This window comes from Canis lupus, chromosome 12 (genome assembly GCF_048164855.1).
Source record: "Canis lupus baileyi chromosome 12, mCanLup2.hap1, whole genome shotgun sequence".
Classification (NCBI taxonomy): Eukaryota; Metazoa; Chordata; class Mammalia; order Carnivora; family Canidae; genus Canis; species Canis lupus.
This window is the reverse complement of record NC_132849.1, coordinates 9544775-9564651: the sequence shown is the minus strand read 5'-3', so window position 1 is coordinate 9564651 and position 19877 is coordinate 9544775. Positions and strand designations below refer to the sequence as shown.

The 19877-nt window shown below is 40.5% G+C and overlaps 1 protein-coding gene across 4 annotated transcripts in view; it reads right to left on the bottom strand.

The window, feature by feature from the left end:
- The window catches only part of SPAG17 (sperm associated antigen 17), a 219701-nt gene that overhangs the window by 165168 nt on the left and 34656 nt on the right, over window positions 1-19877 (bottom strand). The gene's annotated exons all lie outside the window — the stretch shown is intronic.

Sequence of the window (19877 nt, the reverse complement as noted above, 5' to 3'; positions counted from 1 at the left end):
TTGTAGGTTTTGTCATTTTTCTGAGGGTCTTTATTTCCTTATGAAGGCTCCCTTGTCACATAAAACTTGTGTCAATGTGTGTGATGCTTTCTCTCCTGTTAATCTGTACAACTGACAATCTACTTGTCAGGCCCAGCTAAAAAGAACTCCAAGAGGGTAAAGGTAGACACTTACCTTCCCTATGGCTCTATGTCTTGTCCCAGGGCCTGAGTTCATATGTTAGAAACTTAGAAACTCAGGCTGGCAACCACCTCCATTTCCCAGCCTCCACCTCCTTAAATTCTAAGTCATTCTCCCAAAATCCTGCCTCAGTCCTGCACCTGAGACCCTACTAGGCATTGACACCTAGCTGTCTGAATATGGCTGCTCCCTGGACTTCCTGCACCCAGACACCAGAATGTTAGATGCATCATTTGCCATTTGGTGTGGATGCCACAATTCACCTCCCAGACTAGAGGGGCTGGGAGGGACTGGGGGCCCACCCATAATCCTTGCTTTCTTCTAGGAGAATCTGACTTTTTTCAGGCATTTGCCCCTCTCCTATTTGGCTCATGGGCCTCAGAGCAACCCCAGCTCTTTGGGTGGACCTGTTTGCACTCGAAGTGATACTAGCCCCTGCCCCCTGCCCCCTGAACCAAGATTGGTTCAGGATGAGTGCATGATCTAGGTCAGGCCAGTGGGATGTGAGGAGTGGTATTCTGGGCCTGTCATGACAGAACTTTGGGAAAAGATGTAAAGAACATGGTTGCTGCCACAGGTTCCCTTCCTCAGCCACATTACGGATAAAGGAAGGGTGAGAGCACTGAGGAAGTGGGGCTGGAGCCATGGACCGTGCTTACCCTGAGCTTGCCTAAGATTCTAGTCATATAAGCCAGTACATTCCCTTTGGTTTAAGCCAGTTTTGGTTTGATTTTCTCAAGTTAGAAGGTAGAAATAAGGTGACTAAGCTGATACCCATATGGTGAGATTCATACTTTCAAATTAAAGGGATCTTAAAACGACAACATTAACAACACACACACAAAAAAACCCCAGACATAATCAAGGTGTGTTTCCCAGATAAGCAGCATCAGCATCACCCAGGAACTTATTGGGACAAGGACCACCTCAGACCTACGGAAGCCACAGCTCTCCCGTGATTTGGACGTTCATAAGGTTAAGAGCCACTGTTCATACCTGGTTTCTTTTGTGGCCTTTCATGCTCGAGTACAGAACCCACATGCTATCAGGTTCACACTAGAGTCCCTGGCTAACTCTGTTATTGCCTCAATTATATTAATGTTATTTTTTAATACAGAGTCACTAAGTTGCCCATTTCAGAAGATACCCCGCAGTGGGATTTCTGCTAATGTCCTGCTGGGTGAAGAATGTATTCAATGTATCAGCACTCTCTGCTTTTTCCCTCTGGTGTACTTTGTTCCTCCACCATTATGGGAAAAGTTGTAGTGTTTCTCTAGCCTGATTTCGGATGGTGTTTTTTAGGGCTGGTGTTTCCCCCTAGCTTCTAATGTATCCCAAACCTGTCCCACAGAGAGGGCTTCTTTTTCAGTTGCCCCTTCCCTTCCTCATTTCCTTGACTTATTAGTTAGAGAGGAGGCATATAGGATATAGGTTATATCCTGGCTGGCCACTGGCAGAGTCCTTGATGAGCAGATTGGTGTCACATTGTTCCCCACAGGTATTTCACTGGTGTGCTCTGCAGACCACCTGCCTCAGAATCCCTGGGATCCTCATTAAAGATACAGATGGCCTAGGATCTAACCCCTAAAACTACCAAATCAACCTCTGGAAGTGAGGACCTGAGAGTTTGAAATTTTAATTCTAGAGATTCCTAGATACCCTGGAGTTTAAGAACTTGGACAAAGGTCATTTATATACTAACATGAGGATGGCCAACAGAGGGGTTCCTCAGCGTGTGATACTTTCAGAGCTAAAACTAAAAGCCCCTGGATGGTTGGTCACCCTGAAAAAGCAAGTTCAAGGCAAGCCATCCTGAGACTGTCTGATACAGTTTTAGGGTGTCATGAGTCTGGCTTTCTCCTTTGGTCTGCTTTTCCTCATCCAGCTCATCAACTGATGGTCTTCTCAGAGCCTCATATTCACCAAATTCTGAGTCAGTCTATCTGAGACAGCAAGGGTATTGATTCTCCCCTTTGTCAGTATCATTTGACATGATTATTAATCTCAGAGTCAGGACCCAGTAACCTAACAACAAATATTTACAGGGCTCTGAGATGTAGTGACTTGCCCATGGGCACCGGTGGTAAATGGTGGCACCTTCTAACCAGTGTGATATCTGCTTCTAAACTTCTAGAACTGGCTAGTATTTTCTCCAGTGAACTCCAGCAGAGTCTGAAATGCAACACCAAGGAGTTATGAGCCAGACCACCAGTTTAGGCACTCCGTAAAGATTTCTGTTCCTTAGGCTCTGACTCTGAACCGCACACTCCTACTGCCTGGTGAAGGTTTTGCTCCAAATCCTCTCAGTAGCTCCAGACCAATTCCTCCACGATCTGAATCCCTTCGTGTTGTTTTCCTTTTCTAGCACTCTTTTCCAGTACACTGTCTTCTAGGGTATTCACCAAACATGCATCAGAGCCTCCTCGCACAGACTATTTCTCCTACTTGGGAGAATCTTCCTTAGATATTCACATAACCCCATCACCTCCCTCAGGTTTTATTCAGATGTTTCCTTCTCACTTTTACCCTCTCTAACCACCATATTTATTTATTTATTTATTTATTATTTTTTAATTTTTTTAACCACCATATTTAAATTAGACACCTGCTCTCTACTGCCCACACTCCTAATGCTCTGTGCTTCTTTTCCTGTAGAGCATTTATTACCATCTAATATAATACATACTTTATTTATATTATCTCTTATTCCCCCTTCCTGTAAGGGCATCAGTTTTATCTATGTCTTCCCCACTGATCTTAATTCAAAGCCCAGAACATAATAAACATAAAACCAATTAAATCAGATGGCCATTGTGAACTGTTTTATAACACTTGATAATATCACCAACACCTGGATGCCCTACCGTCATGATTTACCCGAGACTGGATCAAATCTGAGTTAACTGGGACCTTCTGGAGGATGCACTGTCAATGCTGTTTAACCTTCCTCAGAGAGACTTGTTCTGGAGACAGATTGCTCTGGGGTGCAATCCTGGTGATGTCCCTTTTCTCACCATCCAACTGTTGAGATGGAGCCATTCTCAGTCATGAAGTAACTTGGCTCACATTGTAGGGACCTATTTTGTCATTCATTCATCTGACATTTTACAGAGCACCCACTACAGTCCCCAAACTAGAGATCTAGAGACAAAAGCTACAGCCTCTGCTCATAATGAGCTGTCAAAATGGGGAGGCTGGCTACAGTGTGCAAAGAGCCTGTCTTATGGTATCCTGTGTCCTACCCAGTGATGGAGGTGAGCAAGGCGTAGCAGCGCCTCCTCCAAACTGGGAGAGGCAGCAAAGTTTACCTGCAGGTGTCACTCCTGAGTGAGTCTTGAAGGATCAGTGGGAGTGACTGTGATTGAGGCTAGGTGGTGGGTGATGGGAGGAAAAGTGGGATCTCCTGCAAATGGACTGAGGCCAGAAATAGGCATATTCAGGAAACTAGAATGTGGCTGGGGATTTGGTATGGGTGACTGGAGGACAGAAGTGGTAGAGGGGTGGGGAACAGGAGTGGGGGAACTGAGGGACATTGGAGGGGCCACCAGTAGTTAGGACACCAGGGGCTTGAATGACATATTAAAGGAATTTGGACTTTTAGTTTTTTAGGAATTTGGGTTTTATCCTGAAAGTAATGGGACACAGAGAGTTTTAAGAAGGTGAGAGACATGATCAGATGTATAGAGGTCTTCTTATGAGTCTTGGCATTTTATCTTCAGTGACTGCTCATATAGAGCAAAAGACCGCCAGGCTTTATTAGAGGTCTTGATAATCCACAACAAACTTCAAAATACTTGAACGTGTATCTCAGAGTTCACATTCTCTACCTTTCCCCTCCAGTTTTGACTATCATCTGCTCCTGGTGCTAGAGGCATCTATGTTTACCAAAGGTATTCTAATTTGCCCAGAAGCTATAGACAAAGCTATGGGCAGGCGGACAGCACCACTTGCCTTGAAGAACAAGGAAATGAGCAAAGCTTGAACATTTTCTAGCCCTTCTTGGATTGGTTACTTCAGCAAAACTCAACAGATTTTTCTTTGGATATTTTGACCTTTGGGTATTTACAAAGACAGGGCCTTTTGATGGCATGTTCCTCTGTCCCTCCAGCTCCCAGAACAGAGCTGGCACAAGGGCTCAAAATGAAAGAAAGAATGAATGAACCACTGAGCAGTGGAGAAGGTAAGGAGTAGTAAGGGTAAATGGAGCCATTGTCCAGTTCTAGGTACATGGCGAAGAGCATCCAGACTAAGATGGAGTGCGCCTCATGGAGGAGGATGGCCTGTTTCCTGGCACTGTGGGCAGCATATGGTCACGAGGGAGGCTGCATTTCTCCAAGTGCAGGTTCAGAAGTGCCTGGGTGCTAGTATAGAAGGTATATTCCTGGACTAGCCTGGAGACACCCCTGATCCCCATGACTAAGGCTTGGATCTGGAATTGATATTTTTAATGAACTCTCCAGGTGATTTTGAGGCTTGAGGTATCTCATGAGCACCACTGGACATGAGACAAGAAGAGGATGGAAATCGGTTTGGCTCACACCGAAGAACCTCCTCGATCAACTCTTCCCAGACTTCTCACCTGAGATCATTCTCCCTGGGTCTTACTGCCCAGGCCCTCAGTCTCATTTTCTGTTGAGGACCCTCCCATGCCTTTATGAGCAGTCTTGCATAGGTGCCCTTCTGCGGGGCATCCTGTGTACAGGGCTTGTGTGGTGGCTTCTCCCTTTCATCCCTCACGGCACCTAAAATCTGTTTGGAAATCACTTAAAGCAAATATCCCCCATTCTGAATTTAGACAATAGAGGGTCCTCTCCCATTATCAGAAGAGATCTAAAAAATGGGATTACATAATCATTTCACTTTAATGAATTCCATACTCACAAAATATAGCTGATAAAAATGTGATTAAATGCTCAACCTTACAACTTCTGCTTACCAAATTGACTAAGATAAAAAATACAGCGTGGAAGAGGGTGTGGTTAAATTGGAACTGTTAGAAGGAATGTAAATTGGCACACATTGTCTCGAATGCATTTTGACAATATGTGTCAAGAGCTTTAAAAAGATTTATATATTTTGACTCAGTTATTCCATTTCTTGAAACTTTTCATAAGGAAACGATCAGGGTCATAACTATTGGTAAACAGTCTAAATTTAGCAAAAGGAGGAGTGGTTAAGTGAATTATTGAATTGAGATGTGCTTTCTATTATATAGACACTGAATATGGATTTAGAAAAAGGCTAATGTCATAATATGTGACATATATATAGATATAAAGCATTTATAATATCATTCCCATTTTTAAAAGGAAGCATACGTCTCTGAATGATAGAATATTCTACAGGTACCTCTTATTTCCAGTACTTCTTCCCTACTGCTATATAGACTAGGCAAAGGAATCGGCTCATTCAAGATCATGCAGACCTACCTATCTGGTCTCACTCCTGGCTGCTCCTTCCACTTCATTTATAGTTGCTTGGTCATGCCATCTTAGGTCTGCATGATCTTGAATGAACCGATTCCTTTGCCTAGAATTTCCATTCCTTCATTACTTTGTAAAGCCCCCATTCAGCTTTCAAGCTTTTTTCCTAAAGCCTTTCCCTCAAAATGTTAGGAAGGTTTAGGCATTGTTCTTGCACTCACTGCACCTTTTAAAACTTCTTTGTTATGATATAATGATAGAATTGCTTATTTTTATATCTGTTTTCCAGGTCGAAAGCTGGAATAAACTTTGTCATTGGTATGTGGTAAACAACCAATAAAGCGTGTGCTGAATGAAAGAATCAGCACGCAAATCACACAGACCTTCACAAACATTATGCAGGCTGTGCCTTGTAAAAGGGGACCCTGCCATGGGTGACTGTGGGCTACCACCCAACCAGACCTTGTCTCACCAAGCCAGAATGCTCAAAGACTGGGAAAGCAAATGGCGCTAAGTTGCTAATTGAGAAAAGGGTATTCTGAATAGTACTTCATGTGCCAAAGAGATTGTGTGCAATAGGCTGTGTTCATTCATTCATGTACCCATTCCACATACTTTCATTGTGTCCTGCCAATGCTCTAAGATCAGTGGGCTTTGGTCTCCAAATGTACCTGTGGCCATGTACAAGACTATCTGTTGAGAGGGGGGAAAATATTCAAACTCCTGATTAAATTCGTTTTGATTTCTTCTTTTTGAATTTTTATTTTTGAGGATGTTTAATGTGTTTGTAATATGTATGTTTTCTTAGACATCTCTCTGTCTGTCTCTCTCTCTGTATACATACACATACAAGGTACACGGGATACATGTTCAAATTTTTTTTAAACTGATGGGATATGCGATCACAATAGCTTAGGATTGCTAGCCTAGAGCACTGGGGTTTTAGTGATGAATAACACATGGTTTCTAATGCTCGCGCTGTTCACTACCAAGTAGGGGGAGGCACATACAAACAAACAACCGCAATATAATGTAGCAAGACGAATTTTGCCTGGGAGAATCCACAAAGATTTCATGCAAGAGATGGCATCTGAACAGGGTTATTTGGCTGATAAATGGAAACACCTAAGTCTAAACTTTACATAATTCTATTCAGCTCCATGCACTTTGCACTTACCAACGGAGGATAAAGTGAATTGAGTGTTGTAATGATGAAAAAGGGATGAACCAGGGTTAGTACAAAACCGTAAAGAAATAAGGCCATGTGTATCCTGTTATGGAGCCAGGGTCAAAATCCTAGATTTCACAGTCACTTCATAATGCCTGATCCGATTCTATCCCACTTTCCATCTATTCTCAAAATATTCTTAAATCCCAGGGGCTTCTAGGGAAAATCCTAAGTTAATTTCCACCTATTCATGTTTTTATTTTCCCTATCTAATTCGTCTTACGGTTGCATTTTACAACTTTGTGCAAAGTGGTCAGTACTCTAAGTGGGGGATGCTTGTTGCCTGGGGAACGATGTGAGTGAGTGATAAAACCTAACTCAGATTCCTGAAGCCGAATGTGTGCCTGCAGAAGCCCAAGTCTGGCACAGTTCTTGTAGAAACTTGGAGACGAGGGAAAACATTTCCTCAGTAATATCACTAGAAAAAACTCCTGGAGCTTGCTCTTTTGCTTAGGTGAATCACGAAGTGGGCTAAACCTAGCCATCAGCTCCTTGACTGTAGGTAACAAAGTGAACCTTCTGGAGTCAGAACGTCTGGTTTCAAACACTGGGCTCTGCCATTGTCAGCTGCTGGCGGTGGCACAGATCACTTAACATCCTTGAGACTCTTCCCCATTTGCCACCTGAGATTAGTAAGAGGTATGAGGCTGTGGTTGGGATCAGATTTGATATTGGGTGTCAAAGTATTTTGTACCCCAAAAGGCATTTTCCAAATGTGAATTTTTGTTATTACTCTCATCTCCCTTAAGGGTCCCAGTGAGGAGCATTGCCAGTATGAGAAAATGTCATCTTCCATATAACGTTGATTCAAAAAAGGCCAGCTGCCTGACTGAATGAATGTGGAAGAAGTTGAGTTCCAACAAACACACTCATGGGTACACAGAAATTGCTTCTGGTGACGGTGACTGCACTGTTACCCGAAGTGTTGGACTTTGCTGACTTCTGCCCCTACTCTCCGTGTACAAAGGCCAACCCCCCTCCCCCACAAGGGTCTAGCTTTTATCTCTGATAAATAAAGGCACGAAGATGGGGTAATGGATATAACGGGTTAACATTCTGAAAATGCAGTTTCATTTCATTTAAACCAGGGTTTTATGGACACTGTGCCTGAACTCAACAGGCGGCTGTAGGGGCTATTTTTGGACAGGCAGGACTTCCAGCACCTCTTAAATCACATCACAAGGCAATTGCCTACTCCACCTACACACAGGGCGGGCCTGCATACATAAAACAGGACGCTGGCCATGGGTGAGACCGAAAAACTCTTTCCCTCATCTGATGACTAATACTTGTCTCTGCTTTCAGAAAAGGAAAGCACCATACACAGACCCTACCAATGCAATACATTTTCCTTTGCTTGCTAAAGAGAGAGAGAGAGAGAGAGAGAGAGAGAGAGAGAGAGAAATGTGTGTTTGTGTGTGTGGTGTGTGTGTCCTTGTGTGTGTGTGTATGAAATGAACTTCTATAGGAAACCTCCGACAATGTTCTGTGGATGGTTTTGCACAGGGAATTGAAACAAGTTGGCAGGAAGAAGAATTCTTTCTGTATAATTCAAAGCAGACATTTTACTGGGGGAAAAGCAAATCAGAAATTTGCTGTCAGTCCTTGAAATTTTATTAGTTACAAAAAATAATATATTGGCCCTTTGCATTAAGTCCAGATAGGATCTATCCTTTTCTTCTTCTCAATGATATTCCTAAAATGAGTTTTTGAGAATGCAATATAAGACTTGCTCCTCATAAAGGATGTAGGACCCAGCAGCGGTGGCCTGTGACAATATCACACGTTATTAGACTCTGCTCTGCTTCTCTGTAGCTCCAAAGATAAATAAAAGGATAATATTATAAGATTTCAGAATAACACTCAGCTAATCATTTCAGAGCTCAAATGATTAGCTCTTCCTTCTGACAAATAGGATAATCTAATTAATTTCTTGATGAATGAGTGAGGTCAGAGTGAGTCTGTCTTTTCCACATAAATTCTTGATAAAGACTAATTGGGATAGTGATAAACTTATTGGTTTGAGAGTGTTTGTGGGTAATACAGGGCACTATATTGGGCTTTATGTTGGCCTTGCTCACCACCAGAGTTCTGTAGATTTCCAACAGTTATGCACATTATAATCCGAATAACTATGAAGTTGAAATATGAAATATGAAATTTTAAAGGAAGGGGTTTATTGATCAATTTCACTTTTTCTCAGTAAGATTTTTTGTAGTGTTGGTTTCCAATGTTTTAAATACTAAGTTTGTAATTACATGTATTTTAGACATTTCTCAAAGCAATATAGAGGCCATATTTTAGCTAGCTTACATTATCTTGCTACTTAAGGTTTGAGGGTTGTTTTTGGCTAATCATGTTTGTGAAATGGAAGAATGGATGCATTTTTAATGTAAAAATATCTATCTGAAATGCATTCATTCAAATTAATATTCACTGAGTATTTAATACGCACAGTAGCTTTTCAATAAATATAAATGAATTTCTCTCTAATAGTCAATTCTTGCACCTTGAGTTTGGTAGTTCTGCTTTCCCTGCAACCAAAGATCGAGGAAAGAGTTAGAATTTCAGAAATAGAAGTCGTGTTAAAAACATGTCGAAGCATGAAAATTATTACCATACTTCAATTCCAGCAATACTTTTTCTCCCTCTAAGGAAGCAGGCTTTCTGTATGTTTGTTGCATCTTTGACTGTTTTGGTGTGTCCTGCCCTCCTGTTCTCCTCTTTCCAACATACCCTGTCTGGGGACCATTACCCTGTCGACTGGAAGTTGTGAACAATAAGTAAGGTCAGCTGCAGGGCTCAATGAAGAGCAGACTCAACAGAAACCAAGGATTAAATATATAACCCTTTCATTCGACTTGCTGCAAGGTATTAAATATATTGTTTACAAAATTACCTATAATTACAAGCTCGTGAGGTCAGAGATGGTGTTTAATTTGATCTCATGCCCATTATCCAGCTTACAACAGAAACTCAATGTCTGCTGAGTAAGGAGATGGCTAGGATGAGTATCTCATATCCATTAGCACAGGGTTACGTGAGAGACTGAGAGAGAGGAAAATTCAGGAGAAAGAGGGATGTATTGAGGGGATCCTCAATCAAAAGTTTTTCAAACTTTATTTGGACCTATATTGACAGCAAACAAAAATTTACATCACAAATCACACACATACAGACACAGCTGCAGCCAACCGAATGTCTTTGCAAACCACGAGGTTATCAGCCGCAGTTAGGAAACCACTATGTAGGATGTGGAACCCATCAAGGGAAGATGGAAGGCCCAGAAACTGCTAGTACCTGCAAAGTGCCACCAAGCCAGTATTGTTGAAGGGGGCCGTGCTTTACTTTTTGCTGCCTATACTAGGGACCCTCCTTGGCCCTTCATTAATAAGCGAGGTCTTTTAGACAGCAAGCACCTCTTCCATGCTTACTATGCACCAGCACTGAGCTGGGCGTGTAAGGATACAAAAAGAGAAAAAGACCAAAATACCTGGTATCCTCTTTGATATCTCCTCTTAGATGTCTCTCGTACATATCAAAGTTAACCCATCCCAAACTGTACTTTCAAACTTGCCCCAAATTTAAACTCCAATTTTCTCTATGTCAGAAGATTTTTTTTTTTTTTTTTTGCTCAGTGTCTCAAGCCACTTTGGAATCTCTTCTGATGCCTACTTCTCCATCACCCCTCACCCCTCACATTGGCACAGTGTGTCTGCACTCTCCTTCTTCCTCTGGACTCTCTGAGGGCCTCCTAACTGGTCCCCTCACTCTCACGTTTGCCTCCTGCCCCAGCCTGATTTTGTCTTCACTTAGTAGCAGGAAAATATTTTTAAAAAGAACTCCAATTGTGTCACTTTCCCCCTTTAAATTGTGTCACTTTCCCCCTTGGTGCTCCTCTCCACCTTGCTGTGTTCCTGGCTCGGTGGCCTCTTGTTCCACTAAGAGGACTACATCTTTCCTTTCCTGCCTCACGTTCTTTGTACCTGCTGTTCCCTCTGCCTGAATATTCTCCCCCACTCTGTTCAGTTGGCTCCTTTTTGTCATCCAGCTCATCTCCACTCATTCTAAAGTATCCTCTCTGATCTAAAGTGATTATCCCGGGATCCCTGGGTGGCGCAGCGGTTTGGCGCCTGCCTTTGGCCCAGGGCGCGATCCTGGAGACCCGGGATCGAATCCCACATCAGGCTCCCGGTGCATGGAGCCTGCTTCTCCCTCTGCCTATGTCTCTGCCTCTCTCTCTCTCTCTCTGTGACTATCATAAATAAATAAAAATTAAAAAAAAATAATAAAGTGATTATCCCAATTCATAATTATGTATACATTTGTTTGCTTGTTTGATCTTTGCATAATGCCTGCCTTCCTTATTCAGATGTAAATTCTGCGAGGGCAGTGAATTATATCTGTTTTATTCACCAAGATAAACTCAATCATAGATTTGGTACATAACAGACACTCAAACATTTGTGGGATGCATGAAAATGAAACATTGCCTAAACCTTAGTCATTGAGCATCCCTTGATGACTTAGCCAAAGCGCTATACCACCTGTACTATGCAACTAATATTTTTCTCTAAACTTAATGTAAAGCAAGTTAAAAAATAATTTTTTAAAAGATTTTATTCATTTATTCATGAGAGACACAGAGAGAGAGAGGCAGAGACATAGGCAGAAGGAGAAGCAGGCTCCCTAGGGGAGCCTGATGGGGACTCAATCCCGGGACCCCATGATCACGACCCGAGCCAAAGGCAGACACTCAACCACTGAACCACCCAGGTGCCCCTAAAAAAATAATTTAGCTCAATCCTCAGCCATGACTCTGGGGACATTGCAAGTTAGTATTTCATTTTTATTTTTAATGCACATTAAAATATATGCTTAACAAAATATAAATTTTGTATCTATACACTGTCTAAAATTATCTTGTGGGAAATGCAAAAATAATCAAGAAATTCTTAATGAGCGAGGTTTGTTTTCTGTTAGGTGTAGAGTAGAACCCTGGACTAGGAGTCAGAAGGGCTGACACTCATTTTAACTCTGGCTAGTGACAGGGAACAATTCATTTGAGGTTCTTAGATTTCCATTTTCCCATTTACACTACAGAGATACTACCAGCTGTTCTGGCTCAGCTGACATGAAAGTGTGAAGATATAATGAGGGAGTAGTTGCAAAATCCTTATTTTTATCTAAATGTGAGATATTATTATTATAATTATTATTTGAGAAATGGGGCTACTGTTGTTTATTACCTAGAATGTTTGGTCATATTTATATCTTATGTGATGTAACAAAGAAGAAGAATGCGTATTAGTTTCCTTTGACCATGAGTTTGGCTTTTTTCCCCCTTACTCACCTAACAATTATCTTTCATTAGTTGTATTCCACTTAGTGAAAAGCCTGCTTATAATTTGCATACCAATGTTCATAACAACATTATTCACAAAAGCCAACAGATGGAAGCAACCCGAAGGTCCATCGGTGGTTGAATGGATAAATAAAATGTCATACATACATACCATGGAGTATTATTCAGCTTGAAAAGGAAAGAAATTCTGACACGTCCTACAATATGCATGGACTTTGAAGACATTATATTAAGGGAAACAAGCCAGTCACAAAAAGACAAATTCTGTATGATTCCATTACTATGAGGTATCTAGAGTTGTCCAATTCATAGAAAAAAAAAAGAATAAGAATAATTATGGTCAAGGGGAACTGGGCAGTTGTTTACTGGATATAAAGTTTCAGTTCTGTAAGTTGAAAAGCTGTGGAGACTGGTTGTATAGCAACATAAATATATTTAGCACTACTAAACTGTACACTTAGAAATCATGGAAGTGGCAAACGTGATGTTATGTTTTTTGCTTTAATAAAAAATTAAAAAACCCTGCTTATAGATGTTTCTAGTTCTTTCATGCTTCCTAAAGTACAAAACTCCAACATTTACTATGACTGAAAACAGAAATTTAAAAAATAATAATCAATGATAATAGCTAAACTTTAATGAACATTTACTGTATCACAGGGACTATGCCAGGTGTTTTTTATTTATTATCTCATTCAATCATGGCTACAGCTTCATGAGGCAGATACCACCATCAATACTGACTTTACAGAGAGAAAACAAGTACAGCAGCTATAGAACTTGCCTGAGGTCAGATGGCTAGTAGGTAGTGGAATGAGAACAGGAGCCCAGGCAGACTGGTTTGGACCTGTGCATCTAACCATTAAGTGTCTGTCTCACCAAGCTAGCAGAAGGCACTCTGGAGGTGAAATTCATGCTCACTAATTCACTTAGAATTTTAGACAGGTTTCTTTCTTTTCACACCTCCATCTCTAACACATACGTATTAACTTCCCTATCATTGTTCATCCTTCCCTCATTACTCTCCCAAAGAATTAGTCACCTTAACCATATACATCTAAACTGCATGAATTAAAAGTTCCAGGTGATCCAAACATTTGGACAGAAGCCACTCATCAAGGTGGCTCAAAAATAGGATTAAAACTGTTTGGCACCTTCCTCGTGTGCAGACACACCATTGTCTTTGCTTGAGTAGAAGGAAAAACAATAAAGATATCACAGAACTACTGAGAGGCTTTAGGCTTAATTCTAATTATAAGCAGTAGCTGGTATTCAAGAAATGTTAAACCACAACAACTACTTGCAGATCCCAAATATTTACCCTCAATTTTTGTGTGATGCAAGCAGAAGGAATGGAGGCTTCTGAGTCTTTGAGTTACTTAACCTCTCTGAGGCTCCACTTTCATCATTTGTAAGTATCTCCTGGCAGGCAGAGATTAGGTTGGCTAATATATGTGAAGTACCAAGCACATAAGACTTGCAATAAACCAAATAGTCAATAAATCATAGCTACTATTATTATTACCATCCATAAAGGCAGATTATTCACAGTCCTAGTTGGATATGGGAATGGGACGATATGGCCTTGCTGATTCCAGTCATAGTGGGCGTGTAGCATTGAGCGTTGGAGGAGCTCCAGGATTCACCCCGGGGCCAAGACTGTGATGGTTGCTCTTCACGAGCTGAACCTTGCTTCATTCTTGTGGCTGCTCCTCTGCTGATACATCTGTCCTGGGATTCTCGACCAGATTCCATTCTTGTCCAGCAGTTCTCCTGTGGACCGAAAGTCCTCCCAGTGCCCCCATCACCAGCACTTGTACGGTGTGGTTTCCTGCTGCGGAATCCCAGGGGCCTCAGCTTCTGATTCGACTCTTCACCAGTGCCTACTAGCCTCCTCTTGAAATGCATGGGCTTTTGCCAGCTGCCTGTCCTCCACGGTGGGAAGGGGCTGGGGGGTGGGGACATGATTTGGATATTTTTCGATGCCTCTGCTTGAGTTATGCTTTTCTTTGAAAATAGAACCCCAGGTTTTCAATCCGAGAGGCAAACATATTTGCCCTCCAGGAACCCATTCCTAAAGCAACGGAGGCCTGACCTTCCACGCCCTCACTGACTAGCCTGGATGAACCTTTCTCTGGCGGGCTGCTCTGGCCTTCTCGAGGGCTGTAGAGAGGCTTGGGGTTGTTAACACATCTGACTGCTCCTTTTCCCATCTCAACAAAATTCATTTGGTTGCAACTCTTCATAACTCTCTATCCTATAACCATTTCTAGCACTGTGATTTCTCCTCCTTTTCCCTTCTTTGGGTGAGAAATGCCTCCAAAGCCCAGATTTTGGCACAATGACTCCCAGATTGTTTTTATAGTCCCAATGTAGTACTTCTTTGTTACAGCTCAATATTCCTAAATTTTGTTCCAAGTTTTTATTTTACATTTATAAATATCAGGTTGTATTAATTGGTTCCAGCTTTAAAAATGTTCCATAAGAGGTTATTTTCTGCTATTTTGATAGTGGTTTCGAAACTCGGGACACCAGAGCCCTGACGTGGGCTGTGTTCTGCAAGCATCCCTCAAGGACTGGTGAGGAACGGAAAAGATACACAGGCCCTGGGCTTCGCTGTATTCTTTGAAGACTGGACTGGCCATAATAGCTTCAAAGAATTTCAACAAGTTCCTAAGACATGACCTTCCCTTTCCGAAAACCACGTTGGCCAGGCTTGCCTTAATCAAGCTGTGCTTTTCTAAGCATCCTTTTACTTGATCTCCTGCAGCAGTTTTTAATACTCTCCCTACAAGTGAAGTTAAACTAACTGGCCTGTAATTTCCTGGTGTGTCCCTAAGCTCTATGAAATAACGGCATTAGGTTGGCTACCTTCCAATTCTTCCTGAATTTTTTTGTTTGGTTTTAAAACGCAGGATTGAAAAGGCCAGAGAATACTTCCTGTCTCCCTTTTCCTTCGTTTCTTCCATGACATACTGCTTTCAGGTCCCAGCAGATCTGCCATTTTAATAACTTCAAACCTCTTAAATGTTTTCACATATTATTTGTTTCTATCTCTGAAGCATGAGTTTTCCATTTTTCATTTTGACAAGCCTCCCCCGCCCCAAATAAGAGCTTACAATTCCATTGAATAGACTGTTAATTTGAGGCACAGTTAGAGAAATGAATTTCATATTAGAAATGTAGACAAGGGAGGTAATTAGATTATAATTAAGTCTGTGGTCTTACTTGTGAGTTGTTATGAATACATGTTGGGAAGGAGCTGAAGAACATATCTATATGTAGAGGCATGGGAACCAACAAAATGAAATGATTACTTCTGGGGATACTAATCCAATGTTCCAGCAAAATGTCTTAAGAACGTGATGAAACTAATTAGATCTTTACATAAAAAATTTGCAACCTATATCTTTTTAAATTGCGTTTGATTCATTACTTTCTAATGAATCAGAATCTAACATCAGAAGAATCTAACATCAGAAGAATCTTTCCATATTTAATGATCTCCCAGAATGATTTCCCAATGGAAAAACCCATAGAAATATTTTAATTAAAATATATTAGTTAAAAAGATATGAGTAGGAGTACAAAGGAAAATTAATAATTACTTGTATTCATAAAACTAAACTGTATCACATAATCTTTTGGATTGTCCAAGTTGTTTGCTGTGCAGAATTGATTAATTTTTAAATTAAGTGAGTCACCAACTAGGGTATATAAATTTTTGTTTCTTATAGATGCTTTTTGTTGCAGCAAGCTTTTGTGTCTTTAAAAGCTTTTTGTGGTGATCTAATTTATCTTTTCTGAATAAATCACAGGTAGGCAAACTACGGCTCAGGTATGGATGGATGTTCATTTCTGGGTAGGAAGAAATGATGATCACCATCATGAAGCAAAGTCAAACATAGAATGAAGTCTAAAACGTTTAAGATTGTTGACCCTGATTTCAGAAAAGCTGAATAAACAAACCCTGTCCAGTTGGTAGTTTTTTTCTTTCTAATTTATCAAAGTCAAGAAGTCAAAGTCCAAATTTTGTACATCTCTTAATAATGCACACACACTGAGTATCAGATTTAATCACAGGTAGGAGAATCTGTGCATGTATGGAACATGTAGAACTCTCTCATGGGGCACATTTCAATCAACTTTGAATGATCCTTAATATTTTCCTTTTTGGTTTTGGAGAGGACTGAATAAGCCTGCAAATGAACAAGTCAAATTCTTTCTGTGGGTCATCAAATAGACACACGCAGCCAAATACTTGTGTATATTTAACAAATAAATTTAAGTTCAGGAGTGGATCTTAAAGCATGGATTTTGTTGAGTACTTGAAATATTTTCTTGTAGATATCCTCCTTCAGAATTTTAAAGTTGTAATTAAAGTGTGTATAGAATTTACCTTTTCTATTGAGAATATCTTATACCATGTAATTACAAATTTAGTACATATTCACTCTTCTCCCACACCTATCCCTTTGCCTGAGCTGTTCCCTTTTCTTGGAATGCCCTCTCCAACATTTGAATGTCAAGATTGCCAAGACCTACCCTTCCAAAGATGGAGAGCTCAGAGCCCAGAGGAAAAGTACTGGGTTTGTGGTGAAGAGGAACAACCTGAGGCTATGTATTCTATGGCTAAACCCGACTTCTTCAATATTCTAATTACTATACCTCCTACCCTCTCTATGCCTCCTTCTCCCTATATATAAAATGGGGATGTTTATATTTTCTTTTAGAGTTGTGATATGGGTTAATTGAATTAATTAATTAATTAATTAATTTATTTATTTATTTATCAGAGAGAGAGAGAGAGCACATGTTGGGGAGGGGCAGAAAATCAGCAGCACAAAGCCTGACATGGGGCCCAATCCCACAATCCTGAGATCATGACCTGAGCTGAAATCAAGAGTTGGATGCTTGGATGCCCAATGAACTGAGCCACTAAGGCACTCCTAGAATAATATATTTCAAACTTCAAAGTTAGCCACCCTTCCTTCCCTTTCCAATGCTGTCTTCTCCACAAGGCTTCTCTAGATCCCACTCACCACCCCACTTTATTGGTAATCTCATTTTCCTTTGAATGCCCATAACATTTCATCTCTCATGGATTTTAATGCATTGTGTTATTACTTCTTTTTTAAGATTTTAAGATTTAAAAAAAAAAAAGAAAAAAAAAGAAAAAAAAGATTTTAAGATTTTTTTTTTAAGATTTTATTTTTATGTGAAAGATTTATGTGAAGATTTTATTTATTTATGTGAAAGAGAGAGTGCAGGAGCAGAGGGGAGAGGCAAAGGGAGGAGCAGACTCCTCACTGAGCAGGGAGCCTTCAGGTCCTGCTTGATCCCAGGACCACAGTATCATGACTTGAGCCGAAGGCAGATGCTTAACTGACTGTGTCATCCAGGTGCCCCTTCACTTCTTTAATAAACATTTGTTGACCATTTACTGTGTGTTAGGATATATTTTTCCCCCTTTCCCTCCTAACCAATTCTTAAGCTTCTTAAAGTTAGAATCTTTGCAATATTCATAACCTCCCTACCCATTGTCTACATAGTGTTTAATACTTTAGTGTTGAACAAAAATGTACTTGTTAATTGTTTGGTATTTGGTAAAATATCACTATCTGGTAAAACTGGTCACTATATAATACAATATCTGTATCCCCTTTTTCATGTAAGTCCACATCCTTAAATAGGATTACAAGCTGGAAATTATGTTCATATGTAGGGCCAGTGCATGGGCTCATCATCATTTTCATCTTTGTTATTAAATATTACAACTACTACTAATATAATAAAGTAATAGCTAACATCCCTGAGACTATGCACAAAGGAGAATATTCTCTTCCCATTCCCATAAGAGTCCTTAGAGTAGCTCCTGCTAGAGCAGAGCATGGTTTCCAAAAAGAGAAGGTGAATGAACAAATGAGCTGTAGCTATGTCTCTGTGGAATTACATTAGCACAAATCTAAGCACATTTTCAAAGAACTGTGGTTTATAAATAAAGACTTTCTCATATATACAATACTATGGCTAGATGAACTCTAAAGTTTCAGGGGGAAATTACACAATTTCAAAATGAGGCTGTGTGTACACAACACCAAGCCATCCAAGTGAAAGCTTGAGCAAATCACTTAGGAATGTGGTCTTTGCCAACCCAGACATTTCAAGTCGTTATTGGAAATATGTAATGTGGTTCTGACGCTATTTTACTACTCATGGATGAACTGCGCTATGGTGACATTTCACTTTAATTTGCTGCTTCTAATTGACTGCAGGCAAAGAAACCAGAAAGCCAAACTGGTCAGAACTATGTTTAAAGTGAGAACGACTAGGCTCCACTTTAAGGTCAATGAGAGTATCCTACAAACAGAAGGAAATGTTAAGAGTATGGCCTTCACAATATCTACCTTGAGTTCTCCTTCCAAAGTGGAGGATACAGAATTTCATGAATTTCACGTATAACAGAAGCAATTTTCTTAGATTACTCTTTCTTCCTCAATGTAAGAAATCTTTCTCTTTGAGAGAGAAAATATAAGACTTCCTAAAGAGGCTTCTGAGGAGTTTCACTGTGGCAAATGTCCTAGTTGCTACAGACTGCAAGACTTCAAGAAATAGACTCATGAGGCTTAAAAGTTCACAAGTCCCCAAAGCCTTCGGCTTCTAGGCCTCTTTCATGGTCGTCACCTGCAAGCACCTTGGGGTTCTCAGTAGGCACTGCCTGTAGCTTTTCAATTCATTTGGGATGAGGTACCATGTGATAGAATTCCCAAACAGGTCCTAAGTGTGAAGGGATTAAGATCGGAAATGCAGCCTCTTCTCCAGATGTGAATTCGGTCCTTGGCTGATGCTGATCAGAAGCCTGAATTTGTTTTATGTTCTATATCTGTTTTTACTGAAGCAATTGATGTTGATGCATGTCTGGTATACCCAAGGTCCAATCTCCCTGGTGCTCATCCTGCCTTCCTTTTTCTTCTGGAACCATTCAGAAAAGGGTATGTGAGTGGGTGTGGGAGGCTTATTGCCCAAATGCTCCACTGGAAGAATGTGGTAGAGCCAGATGTGAAATGGACCTCCCCTGAGTGAAGGATTCACAACCCAGAGTCACAGCACATATTGGAGAGGAATGGTTTTCTAACTGAACTCTGGATTTGTAACATTGTGCTATCCCACATCCAAGTCAAAATGTCTGTCCAGATTAGACATCAAAACTGGCCTGTTATCATCTCTGATTCTTACTGAGCATCTTTGAAGAATAAAGAGTCCTTTGGGGGGCTAATTGGTCCCAGGCCTGAGAATAGGACAGGGATTTCTATGGCTACTTCAGACGAAAACTTCCAATATTTTAAGGTATCACATAATGTTTCAACTGCAGCACACACATTGAGAACATCATAACAAAAGGTAAAAGGTACGTTATTTGACTTCAAAAGCACAGAATCAGGTTTTTCTTGTCACAGTGTGAGTAGCATAGCAAGAGTTAATGCTGTAAAATCCACACTACTGTCAAGCATAAATAAATCCAATGAAACTTGTTCAGATAGTACTCAGGCAATACTTAAGAGCCCATTAGGAAATCATCCAAGACCTGAGACACATAAAAACTTTATTAGATCACTGAAATAAAGTGCAAACAAGTTTGTCTTAGAAAGATCCAAAAATCTTTATGCTTTTAGTCTGAAGA